General features: G+C 44.0%; 1 protein-coding gene across 6 annotated transcripts in view; it reads left to right on the top strand.

Moving 5' to 3' along the window:
• Positions 1-7,902: 7,902 nt before the first annotated feature.
• LOC137340049 (microtubule-associated protein futsch-like) overlaps positions 7,903-26,545 on the top strand; it is a 224,708-nt gene continuing 206,065 nt past the window's right edge. For 4 of the 6 annotated variants that reach the window (XM_068002274.1, XM_068002277.1, XM_068002279.1 and 1 more), the window contains exon 1: positions 7,904-8,058. The gene's annotated coding sequence lies outside the window, so the exon portion shown is untranslated. Of the gene's footprint in view, positions 8,059-26,545 lie in introns of all 6 variants that reach the window. The other 2 variants (XM_068002280.1, XM_068002275.1) reach the window with 2 other exon arrangements.

Consider the following 26,545-nt stretch of genomic DNA (forward strand, 5'->3'; position numbering starts at 1 on the left):
ACTGTAGCTATGGGGTGACCGCCTCCTGAAACATGCTAGCCACGAAACTCTCAGCTTCCCGTATGCACTGTAGTGACGCCCACCGCCACTCAAGTTCAGAAACCCTTGAGCTCGAGCTCGATCAGTTGATGACACTTCCTGCACATGTGGTTTTCCAGGACACAAAAAGTGTTCTGGAGTACCCACATGTCATAGGATGTGCATGTGACAGGCCCCAGCTGTCCTGCCATGTTAGCTAACAGTTATTTAAACTGTTTGTTTAGCTTTGCTGTTTATAGAATCATAGAATCATAGAAAGGTTACAGCACAGAAGGAGGCCATTCGGCCCATCGAGTCCGCGCCGGCTCTAAGCAAGAGCAATTCAGCTAGTCCCCCGTCCTTTCCCCGTAGCCATGCAAATTTTTTCCTTTCAAGTACTTATCCTGTTCCCTTTTGAAGGCCATGGTTGAATCTGCCTCCACCACTCCCTCGGGCAGTGCATTCCAGATCCTAACCACTCGCTGTGTAAAATAGTTTTTCCTCATGTCACCTTAGGTTTTTTTGCCAATCACCTTAAATCTATGTCCTCTGGTTCTTGACCCTTCCGCCAATGGGAACAGTTTCTCTCTATCTACTCTGTCTAGACACTTCATGATTTTGAATACCTCTATCAAATTTCCTCGCAACCGTCTCTGTTCCAAGGAGAACAACCCCAGCTTCTCCAGTCTATCCATGTAACTAAAGTCCGTCATCCTTGGACTCATTCTAGTAAATCTCTTCTGCACCCTCTCTAAGGCCTTCACATCTTTCCTGAAGTGTGGTGCCCAGAACTGGACACAATACTCCAGTCGTGGCCAAACCAGTGTTTTATAAAGGTTCATCATGACTTCCATACTTTTGTACTCCATGCCTCTATTTATAAAGCTCAGGATCCCGAATGCTTTTTTAACTGCTTTCTCAGTCTGCCCTGCCACCTTCAACGATTTGTACACATAAAACTCCAAATCTCTCTGTTCCTATACCCCTTTTAGAGTTGTGCCCTCTAGTTTATATTGCCTCTCCTCGTTCTTCCTACCAAAATGTATCACTTCGCATTTTTCTGCGTTAAATTTCATCTGCCACATGTCCGCCCATGCCATCAGCCTGTCTATATCCTCTTGAAGTCTATCACTATCATCCTCACTGTTTACTACCCTTCCAAGCTTTGTGTCATCTGCAAATTTTGAAATTGTGTCCAAGTCCAAGTTACTAATATATATCAAGAAAAGCAGTAGTCCTAGTACCGACCTCTGGGGAACACCACTGTACACCTCCCTATAGTCCGAAAAACAACCGTTCACCATCACTCTCTGTTTCCTGTCCCTTAGCCAATTTTGTATCCATGTTGCTACTGCCCCCTTTATTCCATGGGCCGCAATCTTGATGATAAGCCTACGGTGTGGCACTTTATCAAACACCTTTTGAAAGTCCATATACACCACATCAGCTGCATTGCCCTCATCTATCCTCTCTGTTACCTCATCAAAAAACTCTATCAGGTTAGTTAAACATGATTTGCCTTTAGCAAATCCATGCTGGCTTTCCCTAATCAATCCACCCTCGTCCAAGTGACTGCTAATCCTGTCCCGGATTACTGTTTCTAAAAGTTTCCCCACCACTGAGGTTAAACTAACTGGCCTATAGTTGCTGGGTTTATCCTTACACCCTTTTTTGAACAAGGGTGTAACATTTGCAATTCTCCAGTCATCTGACACCACCCCCATATCTACGGATGTTTGGAAGATTATGGCCAGTACCTCCACAATTTCCACCCTTACTTCCCTCAGCAACCTAGGATGCATCCCATCTGGACCAGGTGACTTATCTACTTTAAGTACAGCTAGCCTTTCAAGTACCTCTTCTTTATCAATTTTTAGCCCATCCAGTATCTCAACTACATCTTCCTTTACTGAGTCTCTGGCAGCATCTTCTTCCTTGATAAAGACAGATGCAAAGTACTCATTTAGTACCTCGGCCATTCCCTCTGCCTCCATGAGTAGATCTCCTTTATGGTCCCTAATCGGCCCCACCCCTCCTCTTACTACCCGTTTACTATTTATATGCCTATAGAAGACTTTTGGATTCCCTTTTATGTTGGCCGCCAGTCTATTCTCAAACTCTCTCTTTGCCCCTCGTATTTCTTTTTTCACTTTCCCTCTGAACTTTCTATATTCTGCCTGGATCTCACTTGTGTTATCAACCTGACTTCTGTCATATGCCCTTTTTTCCCGTTTCATCTTACTCATTATCTCTTTTGTCATCCAGGGAGCTCTGGCTTTAGTTGCTCTACCTTTCTCCCTTGTGGGAATGTACCTAGCCTGTACCCGAACCATCTCCTCCTTAAAGGCTGTCCACTGTTCAATTACAGTTCTGCCTGCCAATCTTTGATTCCAATTTACCCGGGTCAGATCTGTTCTCATCCCATTGAAATTGGTTCTCCTCTCATTGAGTATTTTTAATTTAGAATGGTCCATGTCCTTTTCTATAGCTATTCTGAACTTTATGATGCTACGATCATTGCTCCCTAAATGCTCCCTCACTGACACTTGTTCCACTTCACCCACCTCATTCCCTAGAACCAAGTCCAGCAGTGCCTCCTCCCTTGTTGGGCCGGAAACGTACTGGTTAAGAAAGTTATCCTGAACACATTTCAAAAATTCGTCCCCCTCTCTGCCCCTTATATTATTATTGTTATCCCAGTCCATATTAGGATAGTTGAAGTCCCCAGTTATCACTACTCTATAGCTTTTGCACCTCACTGTAATTTCCCTGCAAATTTGCTCCTCTGTATCCTTCTCACTAGTTGGTGGCCTATAGAATACACCCAGTAGTTAATGGCACCTCTTTTATTTCTTAACTCTAACCAAATAGATTCTGTCCTTGACCCCTCCAGGACATCCTTTCCCTCCAGTTCTGCAACATTCTCCTTAATCAATATTGCCACTCCCCCTCCACTTCTCTCCTTCCCTATCTTTCCTGAACAATTTTACAACACCATGTTATAGTCCAACAAATTTATTTTAAATTCCACAAGCTTTCGGAGGCTTCCTCCTTCGTCAGGTGAACGGTATGGAAATGACATTTTCGAATCCTTCGCAAATGTCATTTCCATACCGTTCACCTGACGAAGGAGGAAGCCTCCGAAAGCTTGTGGAATTTAAAATAAATTTGTTGGACTATAACTTGGTGTTGTAAAATTGTTTACAATTGTCAACCCCAGTCCATCACCGGCATCTCCACATCTTTCCTGAACACCCTGTATCCAGGAATATTTAGTACCCAATCCTGCCCTTTTTTGAGCCAGGTCTCCGTTATCGCCACGACATTGTATTTCCATGTGGCTATTTGGGCCTACAGCTCACCAACCTTGTTTACCATGCTTCGTGCATTTACACACATGCACTGCAAGCCAGTCTTAGACTTTCTTGTACTCTCTCCTAGTCTGATCTCATCTTATACCGTACTATTATTTGCTCTAGCGCTATCTTTCTCCCCCTATCATTTGTGCCCCTTGTTTCTCCTTTCCATTGCTACATCCTGGTGCCCATCCCCCTGCCAAATTAGTTTAATCCCCCCCCAACACAGCACTAGTCAACCTCCCCACGAGGACATTCGTCCCAGCTCCGTTGAGGTGCAACCCGTCAGGCCTGTACAGGTCCCACCTTCCCCAGAATTGGTCCCACATGCCCCAGGAATCTAAAGCCCTCCCTCCTGCACCATCTCTCCAGCTGACACTAAACTGACACTTTATCTGACACTAAAACACTAACTGCTAAAAAACACTGACCAATGAACTAAATACTTCCTGACTTACCCTCTGCGTTCCTCCTTACCTTGTTTTGATTCCTCCTGCGGCTCCCTTTATGATCTGCTCAGTCTTAGACTATAGTTCTTTAGTTTAAATCACTGAGCAGCTCCTTCCCCCTCTGCACCTAATTCCCACACTCACCAAATTCCAAGCTGAATGTCCTCACTCTGTTAACAATTCACTCCGTTAGAGGTTCATTCTCTATCTTTCCCAACCTCTGTGCTCAAGCTCTAGTTCTTTTTAAAAACCCATTAAAGTTTCCTGTTCAACTGTTTGCACTGGCAGTATGTTTATCCTTTTATTAAAGAAATTAACCTTTAACCTGGTGAGGGGGTGGAATTGCAGCAAGGCAGGACTTCTGTTTCACCACTTTGGCCTCCCCATGTCCCATCCCAAATCCCCGGTTAGTTAAGTATTCTGGGTGGGTGTTGTAGGATTGTAGGGGCATATCAAAGTTGCCCACTCTGCTATTCTGCTGCTGGAAACTCAGAGCCACACCCCAGGAGGCCCATGACAGAATCCACACCAGCTCTCAGCTGGCATGGGATCCACTGGGCCTATCGGGGGCAAGTTGGGTGGAACTCCCAGGGTAGCGTGGGATATATATATTTTACATATAACCATTTGAGTAGAATAACATATATCAATTTCCTATTAAAGTTACCTGAGATGAAATTCCAAAGCTTAAAGTTGTTTTGCCTTTTTTGCACAAAAAATTTTTCCAATTACTTTGACTACTTTGAATAATGGTTCCTCTGGGGTTTAAGTCCTCAGTACATCAAAGAACAACAGGAGAGAAGAGAGCAGGCCTTATAAACCACAAGCCTTGATATTCTCTGTAAATGGCTAGTCTTACTGTCAAAACTTAAACTTGCTCTGAGTTGTAGTCATAGATCTGTGCTGGGAGCTGTAATTTGATACCGTGTCAGCCATGAATCAGTGGTAGCACTGTCACCTCTGTATCAGAAGGATGTGCGTTCAAGCCCCACTTCAGAGACTTGAGCACATAATCCAGGCTGATACTTCAGTGCAGTACTGAGGGGGTGCTGCACTGTTGGAGGTGCCGTCTTTTGGATGAAACGTTAAACTGAGGTCCCATTTGCCCTCTCAGTTGGACGTAAAAGATCCCATGGCACCATTCAAAGAAGAGCAGGGGAGTTCTCCCCAGTGTCCTGGCCAATACTTATCCCTCAACCAACATCACTAAAACAGATTATCTGGTCATTATCTCATTGCTGTTTGTGGGATCTTGCTGTGTGCACATTGGCTGCCACGTTTCGTACATAACAGCAGTGACTGTACTTAAAAAAAAGTACTTAATTGGCTGTAAATCGCTTTGGGATGTCCTGAGGTTGTGAAAGGCACGGTATAAATGCAAGCTCTTTCTTTCTTTATCAGCCAGTGGTGGCTCTGGGAAAGCTATGAACTCAAGACCTAAGCTCCCAGAGAGGCACAGGCCTTGATGAAAACATTCTTAGACATACTTTATACAGAGAAAATATGATTCTATAGCTAAGTTTAATCATTCTCTTGGAATTATTGTAATTTTTTAATGTCTTTATTATGTTACAAACCTTATTTCCAGAAGTAAGTGCTTGACTTTGTGGGAAATCTAAAATGGTCGAACGGATTTTTAAGGAAAATTGGGAGTGATTTGTTTGACTCCAATTCTGCTCCTTGCTATTGGTAGCTATTGCTGACTGCTGATTTTTGATTGGAATTCTTTTGCAATTGCTGTATGTCAGTCTTCATTTCATGTTGCTGCATGTTGATTGACATGTTCCCACTGCTGAACTCTGATTTATTGCTGAATTACAAATACCAAATTTGTGTCAATTAGGAGGTATGATGTTAAAGTGTAACACCAAAGTGTGCTCCTGGAGTATGACACAGGAAGTGTAATATGACAGACAGTGGATGCACGTTGTCATGCTGTCGATCCAAATATAAATAGATAGATGATATTCCTTTTGAAGCAGGGGGACCAAATTATATTCCAGATGTGGTCCAATTATAACCATGTACAAATTTAAAATCACCTCTTTCAGTTTATATTTTGTACTCCTTGCTGTCCAGTCCAACATTTTATTTGCTTTCTTTACATTCCAAGAAGAGTGGGCTGAAGGCCTATCCAACAATATTCCGAGGAATATATTCTGCTCCGATACACCCGTATGTTCCCGTTGAGTAATATTCCATGTTCCCTTTTCTTCTGCCAAATCTCATCACTGTACACTTATCTGCATTAAACTCTATCCGCTACATTTCTGGACAAAAAAACATCACCGACCCTTCAGAATTTATGCACACTGATTATCATAATTTACCACTGCTCCTATTTTGGCATCATCTGCAAATTAAACATTTGAACTGTTTCAGGCTATAAGTCATTTATAAAAATGATAAGCAGTAGTAGTCTCAACACTGATATCTGTTGCCGACCACTAACCTCCAACTAGATATCTTCCCATTTACTCATTGCTTTCTTTCAACTAGTCATTCTTCTTATCCAATTCAATATATTTCTATTCCATAACTTTAACCTTGTGCAATAGCTTAATTTATCAAATATCTCTGGCAGAGTACTTAGTATTACTATTATTATGTGTAACAGTATTAAATACCTTTTAAAATCCAAGTAAATAACATTCACCGTCACTCTCATCCACAACGTCAGCATCTTCATCAAGGAAATCCAATAGATTTGTCAAAATAACCTTCCACTCCTAAAACCATACTGACTGTCTTGCATTAATCTATACCCCTGAAGTGTGATCTCTTACACCGTTTGTCAGTTATGTAACAAGCAATTTTCCCACAACTAGCATGAGGTTTGCAGGTCTATAATTAGAGAGCTCTTATTTTCCAATACTCTGGGATCTGACCTAGTCCACTGAACTCTGGAAGATATCCAATAATTAGCCATCCTAATTCCTTTAAAAACCTGGGTTGAAGATTAAAAGGGTCAGGTGCCTCAATTGCCTTCAGTATTCTATATTCTTCTTAATTTCTGCTCTTTTATGATTATAAAATTATCATGTTTGCACCCATGTGAAAACATACTCCCACTTCTGGCATTTCACCTCATATTTCATTAGTAAACACTGTATCAAAAACTGGACAAGCATTTCTGCAGCTTCTCTGCACGCAGATGCAATCTTCCCCTACCTCTATCCGCACACAATCATTTAAGTGTCCCAACTCCTTCCTTTACCCCTTTTGAGTCTAACATATTTGAAGAATGCTTCACTGTTTGCCTTTATGTTTGTTGCAATGTTTTTTCCATACTCCCTCTTTGTAGCCTTTATTGTTTTCTTGACATTTTATAGCCTATCTTTATGGAGCTCCTTATTTTGTTCATTTCTTAAGCCCTTGACCACTTTCCCCTTTTCCTCAGTGTCTTTCTAAACTTTCCTAATCAGCCACACTGATGAGAGAATGGAGAAAAATTCTAGAATTCACTTGTTTACCGATGAGGTTCAAGAGAATCCCTGCAGAACTTCCTCTCATGAGATTAAATAAGTGGGAGAAACTCCATGATGGTCAATCGTCTGTGGTCTGTGGACCTTAATGCGCTAAATGGCCTTTTCTTATTCCTTAATTTCTATTGTTCTTGTGAGTCATGATGCTAAAGTCTTAACCTTTCGGTGAGATTCAATGCTGCAATACATTCTATTTAGACCCAAGATGCCTGAATTTCTTTCTTTATCACCACTAAGGAGATTTTCTTTTTAAATGGCAGCCAAAAAGCAATAGAAAGGGCCTCTTAAAGGCAGTTTGAAATGACAGGACATTGTATAATTCAATGTGATATAAATTGAATAAGATATTAGGCCACTGTGCTAGAATTAAAATATAGCTGATCTTGTTTTTCTTTACACAGAAAAATACCTTTCCTAAATCTGCAATACAGTTTGTTTACTCTGTTACCTATTTCAGTGATACGTATATACTTATCAGCTGACACTCTGCTGTTCTAATCTGTCAGCATCAAATTCCCGTAGAAAGCTGACATGCCATAGCACTGAAGCTTCAGGGTCAGATTCTTTACACTTCAACTGATCAGCTAGTGTTCTGAAGCATGAGCCAGCTCACATTAATAGCACACTTTCATGTGATACTCTGTATGCTAGGTCACAAAACAGGGATTTTGTAAAGTAAAGCACGGATTTTCAACAGCAAGAGTGGAATACTAAGAATATGTAATTCGTACTCAAGAACTGATTGAACTGGTAAGTCAAAAAATAGTGTATTTTCATTCAGAGATCCTTTGTTGTGCTACAATGATCAACATAATCTAATATTTAGAATGGTAATAAGATGAGGTCCTAAAGATACAGAAGCAATACGTTTGAATGGTAACAGTCTGGAATTATAAAACAATTCTACTGCTGGTACAGCTATCACAATTTTAATTGAAATAGCTGTTAAAACATTATTTTTACATTACTCTCAGTGATAAATAATGACTCTATGCCGTGATGTCTGTTTACACTTTTTACTGTCAATGGCTAGTAAGTACATAGAACATATATTTAGTCATCCATTGCTTTAGGGAATATTGTAACATTTTTGGTTTTTACTCCTGATAGTTTAATTAGACTTGGTATTTCAGTCCACTCCCGTAGGTGATCCCTCATGCTTTCTGGCTCTTCATAGCCTGGAATGTACCTTTACCTGCCTAATATCTAGGTAATGTAACCACATTTGGAGTACTGTGCACAGTTCTGGTCTCCATATTACAAAAAGGATATAAAGGCACTGGAGGTGTTGCAAAAGAGATTTACAAGGATGATACCAGAACTGAAAGGTTATAACTGTCAGGAAAGACTGAACAGGCTGGGGATCTTTTCTCTCGAAAAGAGAAGGCTGAAGGCTGGTCTAATCGAGGTCTTTAAATTATGAAGGGGTTTGATAGGGTAGACGTAGAGAAGATGTTTCCACTTGTGGTGGAGTCCAAAACTAGAGGTCATAAATATAGGATAGTCACTAGTAAATCCAATCAGGAATTCAGAAGAAACTTCTTTACCCAGAGAGTGGTTAGAATGTGGAACTTGCTACCACATGGAATAGTTGAGGTGAATAGCATAGATGCATTTAAGGGGAAGCTCGATAAGTACGTAAGGGAGAAAGACATAGAAGGATATGCTGGTGAAGTGAGATAAAGAAGGGTGGGAGAAGGCTTGTGTGGAGCATAAACATCGACTTAGCCTAGTTGGGCCGAATGGCCTGTTTCTGTGCTCTAAATTCTATGTAATTCTATGTAGTGAGCCCAGGGGTCAAACAGAAAACCCTTGTTCCTGTATTTCAACTTACTGGTAACATCACGTCCTCACATGACCTTCGGAAAGCAATACAAAATATACTTCACTAGACCATGGCTTAGACTAGAACCCCACTTTTAACTCAAGGCGTGAATTGAGCTGGCAGTGGGGGCGGGGGGAGGGGACGGATCGAGCAGGGAACTCATATGATGTCACCAGGGTGAGGTGATTTTTACTCCCGGGCCTCATTTCAATGTGATTGATGGTCTGCTCACCTAATTGGGTTGGGTAGCCTGCCCACTAGGTGCATGCAATTTACTGCAGGGCTCCCGAGGCCTATTTAAAGTAGGGTTGCATTTCCTGCTTTGAATTTCATTGTAACAGCCCTGGAAACAAATGTTGCACTAGAAATGAGTTGGAGGGCAGCCCTCAGTTTTCCTGATGCCTCCCTGGAAATCCACATGGAGAAGGTCAGGGCAAATAGAGAGTTACTGTTCCCCAGTACCTGCTGGAGCACCCCCAGGTCCACTTTTGTGCAACCCTGGGCAGAGGTGGCTGACATAGTCAGTGCCAGCAGCATCACCCCAGAAACTGTCTTCACTGTAGGAAGAGGTTCAATAACCGAACAAGAGCAGCAATGGTGAGTACAGCTCATTATTTCTCCTTCCGTCTCTCTCAACAACATCTGATAACATGCCTTTCACCCCTCTCCACCACGCTCATCATTTCCCTCCCCTCTATCACATCCTTCACGATACAATAATAATGGCACACAGCAACACCTCTATTTCTCATTCCAATCAAATTCTTTCTTTCCTCTCTTCACACCACACACTAACAGCATTCTCTCCTCACAGCCTAACACTTGTACAACCAGCTACTCCTCCCAGGACTCCTTCCTCACTACACATGCCAAACACTTGGCTTTACATTCATCACCTCCCCATCCTCATTCCATCTTGCTTTTTCTCCACTTCTCAACACGTGCAATATATAAACAAACCCTACACATGTCCACTTACCTTTTCAATTGCTCTTCAAGCTGTATTCTCAAGACTGTCATCTGCTAATGTCTAGCTCCTCAGTGCCATCCTAACTCGTCTATTTTTTAAAAATCTAGGTCCTTCTCAGTAGCAAGAGCATCTTGAAGAAAACACCTCAGAGGAGGTCAATCCTCCTGAGGATGCACAGTCATGCGTTCCATCCCTCCCAAGAACCAGCACAGACATTGGCACTCCACGTGGTTTAGATAGTGAGGCAGATGGGTCTGCACAGTGGTGAAACACCCAGCTTAGTGAGCAACAGCAGGTACTGGTGGCCGGGAAGCCCAGGAGATAGCTTACTGGAGGGCAAGGTTGTCTCCCTGAACAGGGAGATGAGGACTTCAAGGGCTCAGCCATGAAAAGAAAACTGCTTGCCTCTCACAAGGAGTTATGCAAGGTATTGGATGGCCTGGATTTTCAGGTCTATTGCTGAAAGTGCGGAGGAGTCCACTTCCAGCTTGTACAGTGTCATCTCACATGGCGTCAGCACTCTGCAGTCTACCCTGGAGAATATGGTTAGCTCCAGGGATGCTACATCCAGGCCCTCACAAAGGGAATCAGTGTCACCAGCCTTTGCAGCTTTGGTGGAGGCTCAAACGGCTGCTATGCAGGCTCTGGGCTCCATCTTGGAGAGACAGGTGTCCACCTTGGACAGATTGGTGGACCAAATAGATACAGGTTTTCAAAGAGTCATTCATCTCCTGCAGTTTTCTCTCCCACAGAACAGTGGAAGTGATGAGCCCCAGCCCCATGGGAGTGGCAGCGGTCTTCTCTCAGCTTTGTCAGCACACCTGCTCCTTTGTCACCCCCTCAACCAGTACCCGCCATGATACCAGCAGGTCAGCTGGGACGGACTGTCCTGGCAGCAGCCGAGGTGCAGCAGTCTGCAGCCGAGTGCTCACAGGCTCAAGCACCCAGATGTCACCGGCCATGAGCATCTCAAGGGCCCCAACATGAGCAACAGCAGACTTCCACTAACTTTACGGAGGCTACTTGAGGAGCACCTCATAGGAGTAGTAGAGTTAGGAAGCATTATAAGAAAGGCACAATGGGTTGACGCTTGGGTGAGAAATGAATGGAAGGCAATTATTATGTTTGCCATTAATTTTTGTTACCTTTATATCACATTTGACATTTTGGCCTGCTGTGGTTTCATTGCAGCTTCTGATTCTACATTGTCAGCGTGGCATTGATACAGAAGTTGGCTGAATGGTTTCAATGTTCTTTAATGCAGGATTAAGGGAGTGGTGAAGGATGTAAGAAGGACCGTTACTGCAAAGGAACGCTGTGTAAATTTTAAGGGCAGGAGAATGAGCAGATCGCCAATTAACTGAGCAATTAATTCATTCCTCGCACCGCTTGCTGCAAAGTATTGAAGTGGCTCTTCTTCTGCTGCTTCCTCACCTTCCCCCTGGTCTTCTTTGTCCATTGAGTACTTCTGCTGCTGCTGTGCCTCCTCCAAATGCAGGCCTCTTTGTACGGTGAGATTGTGTAATATGCAGTGCATCACTACGATGCAGGAGACTCTTTGTGGGGCATATAGTAAGGACTGCAGACCCGGAGACAACTGAACCGCTGCTTCAGCATCCCTATGGTGTGCTCAATAAAGATCCTAGTAGTCCTTGGCTTTGATTATACCTGCATTGCTCAGGTGTGGTGGGGTTGCGGAGCGATGTCATGAACCACGTGTGTAGGCCGTTTCCCTTGTCCCCGGCAGCCATCCTGTCACATTCCTGAAAGGGTTGAATATTGGTTAGACTGTTGCAGGATAAATGCACTGTGACAGCTGCCTTGCATATACTTGCATGATTCTGTTTCATTGATCAGTAACGACTCGGAGATTAATGGAGGTAGGCCTTTCCATAAATTGATGCTGCTGGCTGGTATTCTGGAGCCCTGATGGCAAAATGTGTGCAGCCAATGACACCCCGGACATGAGGGAAGCCAGCTACTGCAGCAAATCTCCAGTTATTCTCCTGTTACCTGCTGAAGTCAATGGGGAAGGTGATGTACTGGTCAGCTTTGGTAAAAAGGGCATCTATGACCTGCTTAATGCAGCTGTGTACTGTAGACTGGGAGATGTGTCTGATGTCCCCTGTAATAGACCAGAAGGAGCCAGTGACAAAGAAATTAAGAGCTGTGGTACCTTTGACAGCCACTGACAATGCATGACCTTTTGGTCCAGCAGGCAGCAGGTCCTGTTGCAGGAGGCTGCAGAGGCCTGCAACAGCCTGTCTGGAGAAGTGCAGCCTCCTGATGCACTGCTCCTCAGATAGTTCCAAAACATGGATTATTTGCCTGTATCCCCTACATGCTGGCCATGGCCTCCTGTGAGCAGCCACCCTCAACTGCTGTCCTGATCATTGCAGTTGCTGCTGGTGCTGGTTACTGAGGCTGCTGCTGCTCCTTTTGCTCCATTCATATGAAACTAGCAACAATAGCACTCATTGTAAGCAGATAAAGCTTACTGAGGGGGATAAGACAAAAAATGTGCAAAATAAGCAATCTGGAAGCTGGAAATTCTCCTGGCAATCCAAATAACACATAGATCCTGTGATCTAATTACATGCAGGTGAGTGCCCCTTTAAATACTGCTCCACTGGCTCGAGAGACCAATTCTGCTAGGTTTTACTGGCAGGTTGGGCACTGTGTGGGAATTCCGTGATTTTGAATTAGAATCGGGTCAGGGTCCTAATTGCATCATAGGTCCTTGATTTGCATGAAATCATGAGGCACCCTTCTGTCTTTGGTGGGCGCCTTAGCTGATTCTAAAAACTTCACAGTTAAAATGGCAATGGGCCGCATCGTGAATGCTGTGGTAAGTAGTCTACCACTACTTTAACCACCTGCCCATTCCGTTCCCGTTCCTTGCCATCCACAACCTTATTGTGAATGATTGCATTAACATCATGGCTTTGATGAAAACTCAGCTCATGGGTGGCGACCCCTTGCCCCTTACTGAAGTCTCCCCGCCTGGCTATATTTCCCACCATCTGCCCCGCCCAAACTGCCGCGGTGGCAGTGTAGTCCTTATCACCAAATCACACCTTGGTCTCTCCCCCTACTCCTCAGCCACCTTCTCATCCTTCAAGCATCTCACCTTGATGCAGCCCTCTTGCCTCTCCTTTAAAATTGTCATTCACTACCATCACCCCAAGCCCCACCCAGAGTTTCTTCCTGAGATATCCAAACTCCTTCCCTCCTTCAGCCTCTGCACTGAGCGACTCCTCATCCTCAGTGATTTCAATTTGCTTCTCAATTCATCCATCCCTCTTTTCTCTGACTGCCCACCTGCCCTCCCTTAACATCTCCCTCCATATAAACTCTCCTACCCATAGACATGGTCACCCCCTCGACCGTGCCATCTCACAGGGTTTCTCCACTCCCATCATCTCGATCACAAACAAGGCCATCTCCGATCACTTCCTTGTATCCTTCACCACTTACTTCCTTCTGCATCAGCCAAGTCACTAACAACTACACTTTCACACTCCCAACTGCCTAAACTCTGGCCCTCTGTTCGCCATGATGCTTCTGCGGCTGTCGATCTGCTCAATCACTCACTCACCTCGACCTTTGATGCCCTTATCCCCAGTAAATCCCTTACTCTCTTCCCACCATATTCATTCCCTTGTATGGCCCCCATCTTTGCTCTCTCATGACTAAAGAGTATAGACAGTTTGATGCCGACTGTTTGTAATCTCAGTATCCTATTTAACCCTAATCTGAGCTTTTGACTCCATACCCTCTCCATCCCAAAGATCGCCTATTTCCACATTTGTAACATTGCCTATCCCTGCCCATGCCTCAGCCCATCTGCTGCCAAAACCCTTATCCATGCCTTTGTCACCGTCATACTGTTCCAATGCTCTTCTGGCCAGCCTCCCATCCTTCAATCCCCATTAAACGTCATCTCATCCAAAACTCTGCTGCCCGTATCCTAACTAACACCAAGTCCTGCTCACCCATCACATGTGTGCTTGCTGACCTCATTGGCTTCTGGTTCCCTAACGCCTCAAATTTCCAATTCTCAACCTTGTGTTCAAATCCCTTCATGGCCTCATCCCTCCCTATCTCTATAACCTTCTCAGCCCTACAACCCAACAAGAACTCTGCGTTCTTCTAACTTTGGCCTCTTGTGCATCCCTCATTCTCTGTGCCCCACCATTAGCGGTCCTGTCTTCGGCTGTCTAGGCCCTACATTCTGGAATTCACTCCCTAAACCTCACTGCCTCTCCACATTTCTATCCTCCTTTAACATCCTCCTTAAAACCTATCTCTTTGACCAAGATTTTAGTCACCCCTCCTAGTATCTCCTTCTTTGGCTTGGCATTCATTTTTGTCTGATTACGATTCTGTGAAGCGCCTTTGGACAGTTTTCTATGTTAAAGGTGCTATATAAATGCTAATTGTTGCTGTTACTGCTGATCTATTATGCAATGATGCTATTTAAAGCAAATGATTACAGTTGGAATAGAGTATTAGCTTTCTTCTCTCGGGCAAACTGCGTATTCATTTTCACATGACTTGCTGGCCTCCAATGTTGTCCTGGAGTCCAAGTACAAAATAACAAAGTCTTTAGGTAAGAACTAAATAAAACTTTGTAAAGGCAAGCAGTCATGTCATGTTTAACCTAACATGTTTTGATTGTTGATCTGCTTTGGTCAGCCAATTGTTATTGATTTCTGTAACTGGCAATGTGGAATCCATGCACTTTTGCAGTGATCTGTAGATAAATTCTTGGCGACTTCTCTTTGGTTTAGACTTAGTCCTTTCCTAAAGTGCACTGAAACAAATGGAACAACATATCGCTTTAACTATACTGGATAACGAACAGCATAACAAACAAACAGACCAAGGCATGAAATGAGTAATTGAGTTCGTACCTTAACTCTAGGTTAAAGGAAAGACAGGTTCCACATTTAAGATACTTAGCACATCAAGTGAAATTTCTCTATAGTTTGCAAAAGGCTTTTTATCTAGGACTCTTGTCAGGAAAATTTCTGGTTCATGGCCTCTGGTCTATAGTTACTGCTGCCCTTGACAGAGAGTTGCTAAGGTACTTGGTTCATGTTGGCCACTAATGACTAAAGTGTGTTAATCATGATCTTTGTATGCACATGTGAAGCAATAAAGTAGAGGAGATGAAATTCGAGGGTGGCAGTAGCGCTACAATTGGAGATAGCGAATCAGCAGCGCATTTTACACCCCGTCCGATTTACTTTTCCATTGACTTTTAAACAAACACCATTAACAGCACATGTACTGATTCCAGTTAAAAACAAGATGTCCAGTAAGCACCAAACAAACCAAAGTAATAAATCATCTCCAGCAGCAAGCTTTCATTGGATAATAACAAAGGTTAACATTAGCCCATTAATATCAATATTACTGTGCCTGTTATGTAGTACCAACAGGGAGCTATACAAAATCTGTTTAACAATTATTCTAGCTAAATGTCATTAGTTTTTGAAAAACATAATCAGCGCCTACTTAATCAACACCAAGTAAGAACATAGAATTTTCAAAAAAGGAAAAGGCCTTTAAGCCAGCAAGCCTGTCCCTTTTTGAAACACCACATTTCTGGTTTCTTACCTAACTGCAATTCTCTTGATGTTTTTAACAAACTTCTTACATCCCTTTGGTTGCACAATTGTAGAGCTCCAGTGTGGAGTGACAGGATATGTGTTTGTGCCCTTAATTTCATGGAACTGCTGATCTTAACTTCAGAGATGCCAACTTTCTATATTTGATACGAGCTCTGGCTCTCTGACTTTTCTTGTATTTCTCTGAGTTTTTGACTGGTGGAAGTTGTTAGGATAATCCTTGTCCTTTTTGTGAAAGCTAGAGACTTTGGGCCCGATATTAACAGGGCGGCGGGTTCGCGGCGGGGGGGGGGGTGCGATTGGGCGCGTGGGTAACGCACCTGGTGAAATCAGTCTGCCCCGAACGCAATCGCAGGCTAATTGGAGCCACTTACCTCTTGTTCCGGGTTCCCCGCTGCTGAGCTGCGCGGCGGGCGGACTGCGCATGCGCAGTAAGGTCTGTCAGCTGGAGGAGCTCTATTTAAAGGGGCAGTCCTCCACTGACTGATGCTGCAAGAAATAGGAAAAATTACAGCATGGAGCAGCCCAGGGGGAAGGCTGCTCCCAGGTTTAATGATGCCCCACTCCAGGTACCATTGGATGGGATGAGGAGGAGGGGGAGGACAGAGATCTTCCCCCCGGCAGGCAGGAGGAAGCGGCCTGCCTCTGCCACCAAGAAGGCCTGGCTCGAGGTGGCAGAGGAGGTCACCTGCACCACCAACATATCGCCCACCTGCATATAGTGCAGGAGGCGCTGCAATGACCTAAGTAGGTCAGCCAAAGTGAGTACACTTACTCATTCCCCTTCACTCCGTCTGCCACATCACCGCCCCCACCCCATATCTCCTTCTGCACTGCCAACACTACTCTGTCACATCACCCCTCACACCCACTCAAACCTCATCCTCATCTTACCTGCACTTACTCACCTCGCCAGTACCACTCAACCCAATCCTCATACAATCTCATGGCTCTATCTCATACTCACCCTCTCATGCATCTCTTTCACGGTCAACCTCACTCAACCTGCCACTACCTGTGCTGCAGCCACAGGGCATGCATCATATATGTGCACTAGGCAGCGTAAGGCAAACGTGTCGTGAGCATGAAGGGGATGCACAAGGGTGTTTGAGGGTTTGTCATGGTTTTTACTTGTACTTAATTTCTGACCAACTCACATTACATATTATATTGGCACCACTACTGCCACGTCTTTGCGAATCTTGTCTGGTTTGTGCAATAATGCTCTTTCCTGAGGATCACAATGAAGACCCACAACTGATGCCACCCATTGTGTCACTGCAGAGTGGGTGTAGGCGTATTTGCAGGGCTCTTTTGTGCAGACGACTGAGAAACGTCGGCGATGTCCCCGGTGGCACCCTGGAAGGATGCGGAGGAGAAGTTGTTGAGGGCAGTGGTGACTTTGAGAGCGACAGGTAAGAAGATGGTGCTCGGGCCAGCCGGGAGCAGCTCGGCATGAAGGAGGCTGCAGATGACCACGACTACATGTCGAGTGACTCTGAGCCTTCGTGTGCACCGCTGCTCAGAGAGGTCCAGGAAGCTGAGCCTCGGTCTGTGGACCCTGTGTCGAGGGTAGTGCCCTCTGCGACGCATCTCTCTCTGCCGTTGCCCTCCCTCCTGCTGTGCAGGTAGATGTGTCACAGCACTGTGTTGTGGAGCTCTACGTGTCAGAGGTGGACGGCATGGCCGACGAGGCTGGTGATGCTGTTCGTCCTCTGAGGAGGTCATGACTGCAGCTAAGGCGACCCTCATCCGGAATATGTACATCTTAGGGTGTCCGCAAGGTAGGTACATGTGTCTGCACACTGGGGTAAATGTGCACGTTGGTGAATTTTATTGTTAGGCGGAGGGTGGTGGAGGCCAAACTTTGTCCAAGGTGACAGAGTGCCCCCCTGCTATGAGCGAGGGTCTCCCTCCTCCACCTGTCAAATGGACCTTTGCAGCTGCCATAGGCTGACAGCTGCAACAGGTCCATTTGAACTGGGAGTGTTTCCCCCAGTACGGGAAACAGTCCCAGTTGATTGTAAAATCCCAACCCTCCTAAAATATCTTGTTAATCAGATCTGTAAACAACCTGAAATACCAAAATAAATACTTTAAGTGGCACCCCGCCGGCTTTAATTGCTGGCGGGAGTCCCACATGCGGGGGCTGCGCGCGCATGTCAGCGCGTCTGTGGGAAACCCGGAAGTGGGTGGGTTGGAGCCGAGCTCTGGACCCGCCCCGGGAATCTCCGATTTTCGGAGCCCCCCGCCAGGAACGCACCTGATCGTGGGTGCTAAAATCGACCCCTTTATGTCTGACAATCAACTTAATTTATTACTGTTTCAAAACATTCCTTTCAAGACTGCATACAGAACAGTACAGGCCAGTCTCACATCCCGAAACTTACATGTAAATATCTTCCGGGGAATCATGACCAATTGCCTGTCCAGGCTGTTCACGGTACCTCTCCTTGAAGGTAGCTAAAGTTCCCAACTGAGTGCAGCTTTGTAACTCTCTTTTATACCATTTTAAAAACATGATGTGGAGATGCCGGTGATGGACTGGGGTTGACAATTGTAAATAATTTTACAACACCAAGTTATAGTCCAGCAATTTTATTTTAAATTCACAAGCTTTCGGAGACTTCCTCCTTCCTCAGGTAAACATTTACCTGAGGAAGGAGGAAGTCTCCGAAAGCTTGTGAATTTAAAATAAAATTGCTGGACTATAACTTGGTGTTGTAAAATTATTTACAATTTTAAAAACAAGCATTCATTATCTAATTCTTGCTGAGTTTAACTTTGTTGGGTATTTTATGACCCTTAGGTCATCAAACAGATTGCTGGACATACACAATCATAGGGACATAACCTGGTCAACGTCCTGTTCCATTGTATAAAGTTTCATCCTTCTCCAATGTTATCTCAGCGACCTTTGCTTCCTATCTTTGCTCTTCCTAAACCATGGCTTTTGTCCTGGAATGCCATTGTGATCAAAAGATAAGATCTGCCTGCATACTGTTTCAACCAATTCTGATTTACTCATGTGGTTTAACCATAATTGCTACATTAGCTGTTCTGTCTTCGTTCCATATTAAAAATTGTAAAAACATATCTATATTCTTACAGAGGTCACTTGCATGAGAGGAAGTTTACAGCAGACAATGTACTTTTGAACCCAACCCTGAAGTGACCAGCTCTCTGCCTAACCCTTCTCAATTCTGAGTGCAGCAGCTAGAGCAGCTAGCTGAATGAGGGGAACAATAATATCAATGGCAATTAAAGGCATTGGAGCCAGCACCAGGAAAATAAAGACAATCATGGAAAAACCCTTGTTAAATAGTTGTAGCAGACTTTCTTGTGTGATAATACTTAGACGAGTAAGGTCATGCAGGGGTAGTCAGGTCGGAAGTGGCCTTGTGGTGTGGTGTGGCAGAATACCCAGCCTCTGACCTGCTCTTGTAGCCAGTATTTATGTGGCTGGTGCAGTTAAATTTCTGGTCAATGGTGACCCCCAGGAAGTTGATGGTGGGGGATTCGGCGATGGTAATGCCATTGAATGTCAAGGGGAGGTGGTTAGACTCTCTCTTGTTGGAGAAGTTCGAAAGGGTAAGCGTCTCTAGGAGGAAAAGCCACAGAAGAGATGCAATTCAGAATGAGAAAGCCTTTTTTGGGTAATATTTTGAAGTGATTTTTTTGATGCCAATGTGAGTTTGGATTGGGCAGTTTGGAAAGATTTACACTGCTGAGTCTGTTATGGCTGTAAACATTGGATTGATTCCAGTAGAAACTTGGCAGTCAACAAAAAACGTTCAACCTGCCACGAAATAAGCTGAGGTGAAAAGTCACATTATTAGCAGTGGAGCATTATACTTAGATTTCAAAACATGAAACCTGCGTGGAATTTGTCTGTGTAGATTGATAGGTTCACCATTGCCTTTGAAAAGGAATCTCAAACATGAGGAGACCGTGACATTGATTCACATAGCATTTGCTCTCCTCCATTTTTGCCCTTTAGGTCCTAACCATTACAACTTGTCACCACACTTACTCCCTCAGCTGGAAGGCCAAAGAAAAGGTTTCAATGTGGAGGAGTATGGAGGCGGGGGCGGGGGTGGGGGAGGGGGAGGGGGGTGGTGGTGTGGGGTGGGGGGTCACTCCACAGCTGCCAACATTGCTGTTCCGTGATCGGTTAACAGAAGGTGCACATGTTTGGGGTAGAAGAGGATCATTCCAATTTTTTCATACAGAGTGCTGTGGTCAGAGAAATAAGAAAGAGCCAAGAAAACATACAAGGAGAAAATGAATAGCAATTAAAGACTGACATCATCCCTTGAGCTAAGTTTCCTTCGAAGGAAGCATAGCTCTGCAGGCATTATTTCATTTGTTCAGTTTAGACTACACATCACTGGACAGATATTTCCCTGTAAGGTCAGTCCTGTAATTTTAATCTACTTTGCTTTCACTTTGAAATGTAAAATGAAGCCAACTAACAATAACATAAATTCAGTCAGGCCACATCAGAGTTGGCCAGAGTTGTTAGATTTAGTCAGCTGTTTGGATTATTAAAGAAGAACTTAGAGTGGTAATTAAAACAGATCATATGGTATCCATGGTGATGGCTGTGATGTCCTAGCCATAAGCAATGATTTGAGCCTGTATATTCTGTGACCGCTGAAATATTGATGTTGTTTAATAATATTTATTTTAAGAATTTGATAGTGGAACAGTAATAGGTATATTTTCATCTGTTCACTAATTTTAGCAGAAGAGTAGATGTGAATATATAATGGCAATACCCATTTTATACTAATTGCTACTTTTATGCTAAAAGTATGAAATGGGGGGGGGGAAATCTTTAAGAGAATTAAGAAAACTGCACAAATATGTAATCATCCATACAACGCACAGTATACTTATAATGATGAATGTTAAATTTGTAATAGCTTGGGTATTAATAGGTAGTTAAACTTCATACTAGGGTGCAGTCTGACATTTGCAACCAGCTCTCTGGTGCCTCACCCAACTGGCCATTCTTCATGTGTGAGCCTTCTGACTCCGAGGTAGAGAGTGCCTAAATAGATTGTTGATGTCTTGTTCTACTGCCCTGGAAATTACTATTCTGGGTTTACTTTTTCTATCCTGCTCGTATACCTCTCTAAAGTTCCTCTCTGAGACATCACTTGTCAAGGTCAAAGGCCCTAATTTATCAGCTTGTTCCTCTTAGCTGATTCCTCTAACATTGGGGATCAGCCTATTATTATTTCTATTGGGAACATAGGAACATAGGAACAGGAGTAGGCCATTCAGCCCCTCCTGCCTGCTCCGCCATTTGATAAGATCATGGCTGATCTGTGATCTAACTCCATATACCTGACTTTGGCCCATATCCCTTAATACCTTTGGTTGCCAAAAAGCTATCTATCTCACATTTAAATTTAGCAATTGAGCTAGTATCAATTGCTGTTTGCGGAAGAGAGTTCCAAACTTCTACCACCCTTTGTGTGTAGAAATGTTTTCTAATCTCACTCCTGAAAGGTCTGGCTCTAATTTTTAGACTCTGCCCCCTACTCCTAGAATCCCCAACCAGCAGAAATAGTTTCTCTCTTTCAACCTTTCTGTTCCTCTTAATATCTTATAAACTTCGATCAGATCACCCCTCAACCTTCTAAACTGTAGAGAATACAACCCCAATTTGTGTAATCTCTCCTCGTAACTTAACCCTTGAAGTCCGGGTATCATTCTAGTAAACCTACGCTGCACTCCCTCCAAGGCCAATACGTCCTTCCGAAGGTGCGGTGCCCAGAACTGCTCACAGTACTGCAGGTGCGGTCTAACCAGGGTTTTGTATAGCTGCAGCATAACTTCTGCCCCCTTGTACTCTAGTCCTCTAGATATAAAGGCCAGCATTCCATTAGCCTTATTGATTATTTTCTGCACCTGTTCATGACACTTTAATGATCTATGTACCTGAACCCCTAAGTCCCTTTGGACATCCTCTGTTTTTAACTTTTTACCATTTAGAAAGTACCCTGTTCTATCCTTTTTTGATCCAAAGTGGATAACCTCACATTTGTCTACATTGAATTCCATTTGCCACAGTTTTTCCCATTCACCTAATCTATCATTATCCCTTTGTAATTTTATGTAAGGAGTCTTACAACACCAGGTTATAGTCCAACAGCTTTATTTGGAATCACAAGCTTTCGGAGCTTTCCTCCTTCGTCAGGTGAAGCTTTCGGAGCTTTCCTCCTTCCTCACCTGACGAAGGAGGAAAGCTCCGAAAGCTTGTGATTCCAAATAAAGCTGTTGGACTATAACCTGGTGTTGTAAGACTCCTTACATTTGTCCACCCTAGTCCATCACCGGCATCTCCACATCATTGTAATTTTATGTTTTCATCTACACTGCTTACAATGCCACCAATCTTTGTGTCATCGGCAAACTTAGATATGAGACTTTCTTACTTGTGATGATGTGCTGGAATGCTTGCTAATCATATGAAACATTCAAATCTCATTCAATATTCATGGAAAACATCATCACTCAGTGAAGCAAGTGATCGCAACATCAAAGTACAGGACAAAAGTAGACTGTATGAAGAAAACTGTAAGGATGGACTTTATCAACTAGGATATAGGGAAAAACAAAGCAAAAAATGAGTGAAACCGTTGCGTAAAAGAGTCCTTAAAAACCTTGGTAGAAATCACCCACAAAATTATTGCTACAATTAATTTGAATTCCTTCATCCCTTATGACCATCACCCAACAGTTACAGTTACAACGTTTTCAACCATCTTCAGCCAGAAGTGCCGAGTGGATGATCCATCTTGGCCTCCTCCTGAGATCCCCATCATCACAGAAGGCAGTTTTCAGCCAATTCAATTCACTCCACGTAATATCAAGAAATGGCTGAGTGCACTGGATACAGCAAAGGCCCCGACAACATCCCGGTTGTAGTGCTGAAGACTTGTGCTCCAGAACCAGCTGCACCTCCAGCTAAGCTGTTCCAGTAAAACTACAACACTGGCATCTACCCAACAAAGTGGAAAATTGCCCAGGTATGTGCCGTCCACAAAAAGCAGGACAAATCCAATCCGGCCAATTACCCGATGGTAATCAGTCTGCTCTCAATCATCAGCAAAGTGATGGAAGGTGTCGTCGACAGTGCTATCAAGCGGCACTTATTCACCAATAACCTGCTCACCGATGCTCAGTTTGGGTTCCACCAGGACTATTTGGCTCCAGACCTCACTACAACCTTGGTCCAAACATGGACAAAAGAGCAGACTTCCAGAGATGAGGTGAGAGTGATTGCTCTTAACATCAAGGCAGCATTTGACCCAGTGTGGCATCAAGGAGCCCTAGTAAAATTGAAGTCAATGGGAATCAGGGGGGAAAACTCTCCAGTGGCTGGAGTCATACCTAGCAGAAAGGAAGATGGTAGTGGTTGTTGGAGGCCAATCACCTCGGCCCCAGGAAATCGCTGCAGGAGTTCCTCAAGGCAGTGTCCTAGGCCCAACCATCTTCAGCTGCTTCATCAGTGACCTTCCCTCCATCATAAGGTCAGAAGTGGGGATGTTCGCTAATGATTGCAGTGTTCAGTTCCATTCGCAACCCCTCAAATAATGAAGCAGTCTGTGCCCGCATGTAGTAAGACCTGGACAACATCCAGGCTTGGGCTGATAAGTGGCAAGTAACATTCGCACCAGACAAGTGCCAGGCAATGACCATCTCCAACAAGAGAGAGTCTGACCACCTCCCTTGACATTCAACGGCATTACCATCGCCAAATCCCCACCATCAACATCCTGGGGGTCACCATTGATCAGAAACTTAATTGGACCATCCACATAAATACTGTGGCTACAAGAGCAGGTCAGAAGCTGGGTATTCTGCAGCGAGTGACTTACCTCCTGACTCCCCAAAGCCTTTCCACCATCTACAGGCACAAGCCAGGGGTGTGATGGAATACTCTCCACTTGCCTGGATGAGTGCAGCTCCAACAACACTCAAGAAGCTCGATACCATCCAGGATAAAGCAGCCTGCTTGACTGGCACCCCATCCACCACCTTAAACATTCACGCCCTCCACCACCGGTGCACTGTGGCTGAAGGGTGTACCATCTACAAGATGCACTGCAGCAACTTGCCAAGGCTTCTTCGACAGCACCTCCCAAACCCACGACCTCTACCACCTAAAAGGACAAGGACAGCAGGCACATGGGAACACCTCCATCTGCACGTTCCCCTCCAAGTCACACAACATCCTGACTTGGAAATATATTGCCGTTCCTTCACCGTCGTTGGGTCAAAATCCAGGAACCCCTACCTAACAGCGCTGTGGGAGAACCTTCACCACACGGACTGTAGCAGTTCAAGAAGGCAGCTCACCACCACCTTCTCAAGGGCAATTAGGGATGGGCAATAAATGCTGGCCTTGCCAGTGACGCCCACATCCCATGAATGATTAAAAAAAACATATATTCACATGCACCCAAGATAACAGATAATTTTGAATGAGGCCATCAGCAATAATGGGCACCTGTATGATCTTTTGGTGGCTATCTTTTCTCATCTGCATCACATGTAATTTTTGCTCTGGAAAGGCACACCATTATCCCACAGGTGTATACAGAACACCAAGATACATATAACATTCCAGATAACAATGAAGTGGCAAATTTATTTTAGATTATACTGTTATTTACTCCCCAAGAAATCTAACAGCAAACACATTTTTAGATATTTACTGTGTGCTTGATTACCACACTATGAGCTTGGCTATATTGTATTTTTGTTGGACTTTGGAGATTTGATACTGGAGTATTAAGCCAGAACTCCACATTGGCATCTGGAAAGTGAACAAACACCATGGGGGTAATTTTAACCCCAAAGAACGGGTGGGTTTGGGTTGTGTGGAAGGTTAAAGTAGCAGCTTGTTGAAGCGCAACCGCAACCTTGCTCCAACGCGCCCACTTCCGGGTTTAACCGAGGTGCATTTGGATGTGTGTGCACACCCGAAACCCTGAAGTCCAGTCCCCACTTAATGTTGGCGGGCGGATTGTTAAAGGGGCAGTTTACCTCATTGAAATAGTTGAGGAACTTAATTTTTCTAAGGCTGAAGTGAATTTAACCTCACCTGCATGGGTTTCCCATGGCTCTGAATCTCGTTGGGTGAAAGGTGGTGAGAATGGCCAATCCATGAGGTAAGTGCCTTTATTGCACTGCTGGTGGGCTAGGAGGAGCAAGAGTGTTCCCTCCAGGCCCAACAAGCTTACCTATCGTGAACGGACTCCACCGGTGCGAGACCTCCTCCCGATGGGTGGCCCCTCCAATGGGAGTCTCCGTCGATGGGAGACCCACCCCAATGGCGGAGACCCCCCAAATCCCCCCTCCGAATCTTCATCTGATGTCCGACCCCCAACTGCTGACCTGATCATCTCCCTGCCCACGATCTTCTCCAAGGGCCCTCTCCTCCAGTGATGTTCTCCACGGCACCCACCCCACCCACCATGTCATCTACGGCCCGCGATCTCTCCCTCCCTCCCTCCTCCCTGATTCCCGACTCCTTTCCCTCCCGACAGACAGCCAGCCTGTTAATCTGTCTGCCTATCATGTGGGAAAACCTGGAAACAAAAATAATTACCTTCAATTGATTTGTGATCGCAGATTCTGATGCACTCACTTCACTTCTGGGTTTCCCACGCAAAAATCAACCCACCTGATGAGTTCCCGGCTCCAAGTAAAAATCATGCCCCATGAGTACATCAACAATCAGCACAAATCTGATGTCTCAACACAGTATATTACCAAACAGCCGGTCATTAGGTACATCTCTGCTGTCACACCTCATCTGGTGAGATGGTTGTAACAGTGTGAGAGTCAGGGAAACTGGCATATTGATATTTGATTATATTACAGGCATTTCACTTTCAAAATAAATGATTCAATATAATACAGTGCAGCACCATCAGTGGTACAAAACAGATAATGGTGCAATGGGGCATGAGCGCTATAATCTTTCCCTGGAATCTGTTCGGATCACAATGAATGGTAGCAGTATTAAGTGCCAAACTTAGCTATTACAGCAATATTTCAAAAGTGTAAGAAATTACATCTTAAGAATGTGACAAATATTCTTTTTAATAGTCTCATTTATTAACATTTATTATTTCGATCAGATAAATTTTGCATTTTTTAGCTTGCTTTTGGTACTGCAAATTTGGGTTGCTTTGAATAAAAATAACCACTACAGACCAAGCTAGTGCCAATTTGGATTTCTACAAATGTGTGATTCACTTAAATGGGTAAGGCACAATTCCAGTTATCTATATTTAATATTACATATTTCTAACTTTTCAGAGAACATAACAGTTTTTCATATTAGTAAATAATAAGAAAATCATAAAAATATACAAAATGGTCAATTGGAATTTTCCATCCATGCATAATAGTGAATTGTTCCAATTGCTGTTACACAATTCATTGTAGTGTAGACACCCCTGTCAGGACTTTCAAGTAAAATCTGCAGTGCAGTAGGTATAGTGTCCCTAGTACTTTATCTCTTATACTTTCTTAAAAACATAAATATTCCTGTTTTGCTATTTTTTCCATGTTAGACGTTCATTACCAGAGTCCCCTAACACTTAATTTACTCTGACAAGATGGCAGCCATATTTCATCAATGGTACAGAGAACAAATTGTGCCAGATAATTATATAAATTAATGTATAGTCAGTGTATGAATCACAAATGTGTTTGGAGGCTTATGCAGGAGCTGGGCAAATTCTGGGTCAAAAGCAATTATAAACTGTACACAAG

The sequence above is a fragment of the Heptranchias perlo genome, chromosome 21, assembly GCF_035084215.1.
Source record: "Heptranchias perlo isolate sHepPer1 chromosome 21, sHepPer1.hap1, whole genome shotgun sequence".
In the NCBI taxonomy this organism is placed as follows: Eukaryota; Metazoa; Chordata; class Chondrichthyes; order Hexanchiformes; family Hexanchidae; genus Heptranchias; species Heptranchias perlo.